Raw genomic sequence first — 3524 nt, 5'->3', positions numbered from 1 at the left:
TACTGGGCTTCAATGAACTGATTTTAAGTATAACAACAGCTTATTCAAAGATTTTCAGGTAAACGAGATCCTTAGGCTTGTTTTAAGTAATATTAATTGCAAGCTGAGTTTTCGGAAATATATGTTGACAGTGTAATTTTGGGCAATGTAAGTGAGTACTGTTAGTCGTGGTTTAATTTTTTATTTAAATAAAGTAATAATATCGTATTTGAGGAATTCAATTTAATAAAAGGAATATCTCAGTTTTACTGTTATTTCTATAAAAATATTTATTCAAGAACGATCTTTATATTGAAGTAGTTGACTACTTTCGTTAGAAAAGTACACGAAAGAGTACATTTACAAGATCGATGATAGGAATTAAAGAGATAACGCGCCGCCTAGGCTTAAACATAGTAGGGAAAATACATATACAAATCAGAGAAACACATTATAAATGAAACAGACGCCAGTTGTGAACACCCAGACAAAAAGATTACGTCGCTACTGTTACTCACAAATAAACTTGATGGGATATTTTAAAATTCTCCTATAGTTTGATTTTAAATAAAAGAATAGAACACAGTAATAGATTTTGTTGCTCCTTTATACTTAGTTGCATTTGGACCTAATGGGATATTAACCCATAAATATAACATTCAAAGAACTGTTTTTAGGAATGTAATATCTCGTTTTTCAATAGTCTAAAACTCTAAAATTAAACATTGTACCGAAACGGTGCTTTTAATATTTATTTCTAATCTAATGAGTGTAGATTCGGTTAATGGAGCTTCTGTGTTTTATCAGATCATGTTCAATATTACTGAGTTTTTGATTTCCTGTTTTTTTTTCTTGGTATTTCTACTGCTATTATATTTGTTTGATCCGTTTTATGAAACAGCGATAAAGTTTGTCCCAACATTTTCATCTAATCTGGAGAGATATAATACCTATTTGCAACTAAGTATGAATGTCACTAGATTCTCTATACAATCAAATAAACGTAGAATTTGTTAATAAAATTTGTTTTTAATATAAAAGGAAATATTTACTATATGGTATAAGGCCAATTAAAAAACTATCTCATTGGATTTCGTCATCCCAGATATATAATTTGTATGGGATAAAACAATCATCGAAAGCTTTGACTTGAAAAAATTGAGATGTATGTGTGATACTTTTTTCGGCTTCTATTTGAATTTTATAAAATGCAAATTTTTAAATAGATTATATTTTAAAATGTACTTAAATGGTTGCCTTATTTGTTAGTTGGTCTCCTTCTAGCATTTCGAAATTTAGTCAAAAATTTAAATATATTAAATGCAATGTCAGATTAAAAATTCTAATTCTTTGTACGGAGCTACAAAAAAGGCGTTTGTTGAATAAACTACAATTGAATATATTTAAGAAGGGATACAAACTTTTTAAATTCGAAAGGGCGTTGGTTTTGGCTGCATTTGATTTTGAATTCGATAAGACTCACCAAATTGCCAAATTACTCCGACCTTATTTGAGACTCCAAACAAGCCCTTTGTTCAATGATACTCTACTAATTAGGGTCTAATTGAGCGCATTCTAGTTAAGGAAGAGGTGGTAGTATTTAGGAACTTTTAAAATGGGGAGTGATTTACTTTCATACAAATCGCATAACTCGTAAACCAGTTAAGAATGACTAGGAAAAAGATTGCAATTGAAATAATAACACGCTAAAATTGAGCTATAGTACAAGAATTTCCATTAGTTTCACTCAAAACGACTTATAGGGTATGGTTTCTTTTTACAGCATTTACAGATTATGATGAAAATAATCAAGGCTTGTATGCTTCTATGAGTGTATGAGTGTAAGAGTGTAGCAGTAACTTAATTACATATTTCGAGTTTTACAAAATTAGAACAATAATTAGAATTTAGATCGGTCATATCCGTAACAAAGTGAAGCATTTTGAGAGTATTTCAGCTGCTCCACAGTCTCACTAATTTCATTAATATTGCTTCCTATAATTATACTTAATATTTCTATTATGTGTATTCGTTTCTTGGCTATCTGAGGGGATACTAACGAGCAAACTACAAATTAACTTGTTACTGCCAAAAAAGAAATAAATTAATGAAAAATGTAACAAAAAAAGAATTTATCAATCTTCTGACAAAACTGCAGTTCTTTGAGTTTCTGTGCCGCTACACGCCTATTAGGGCGACCGAGCACATACACAGTCGCTGTTATGCTCACTGAAGGAAATTACTTACCATTAGTCATTTTTATTGTTTTCTTTTAAAAATTTGGCTTTATTCCAAACAAAACAATTTGGGACGTTTCCATTTGAAACATTTTCTGGTTTTGATTATTTGTAAGAGCTGCTGTTGTGTGAGCGACGCAGAAAAGTAGCCCAGAAACGTTAATAATGCCAATCGCCTTAGATGTCGGAAAGGACGTCGAAGTCGCAAGTGTGTTACGACTTGCGGCTTCGACACAAGGCAGTTGATGGTGCGGCCATGGCAGTGGCAATGGCAGCAACGGGGCATATATTAATAGGAACACTTTTAGATCTTAAATAAACGATAAAACACTCTTTCGTTTACGACATTTTAATTAACTCTGCTTTCTAGACTTGTTTATTTTTCTTCTCTTTTCTCTATTCTTCTCTTTCAATTATCTGAATCAAATAAAAGGAGCGAGCATATCAAATATATTGATTTATTCATCATATCATCAAACTTGGCTTAATGTGGTCAATTTATTCTATGTCTTTGATTCTTCTAACTGTTTTTTTCTCGAACATTTGTCGGTAGAGTTGCTCTTCATGTATAAACAAGCTTATTATACTCGTATTTCGGTGGCCTGTTTTATTCGACACAAAACACTGTTGATGGATTACCGCTTCATTCACGTTCGTGAACGTAGCGTCATTTAATCATTAACAAATTGTTGAAATAAATAATAAGAAATAGTTTTATTACATTTGAATAATTTAATGCAATCATTAACCGATAATGCGTACCGCAGCACGAGATAATAAGAAGTGTTCGTTAGGGCTGGAGTCCAAGCATATACAGAACAAATATATACATCATTTTATCCAGAGATTTTCCTACATTTATTTGATCAAACTTTTAGAATGCAGTTTAATTCAAAAAAATGTATTTATAATATTGGCTTAAGAGGACATCTTATTACCACTTTAGTCTATTACCACTTTACTACTTTCGTATTTTGATAGCGGTTTGTAGACAGCCGTGTGGACAGAATTAGTGGACAAAATTTTAGTCAACGAAAATTTCTCAACAACAACCAAAATCTTCATTAAAACTCAAGGAACTGACATGTAAAACCTCAGTAGCATTTATTCTACTGAATAGTGTGTACTTCCATTAATCGACACCTGTCACTGTGTAAATATCACTTCTTTGGAAAAAGTCATTACTGGAGCATTTAATTCACAGAAAAATCATTCAAAGTATTGGACAGATGGAATTACAGCACTTTTATTAGTGAGATGACTTGCAATTTTGGCAGTTTGTCAGTAATTAGTTTTTATTGGCGCATG

Source organism: Teleopsis dalmanni, chromosome 1 (assembly GCF_002237135.1).
Source record: "Teleopsis dalmanni isolate 2A chromosome 1, ASM223713v2, whole genome shotgun sequence".
Taxonomy (NCBI): domain Eukaryota; kingdom Metazoa; phylum Arthropoda; class Insecta; order Diptera; family Diopsidae; genus Teleopsis; species Teleopsis dalmanni.
Note: the sequence above shows the minus strand (reverse complement) of the source record.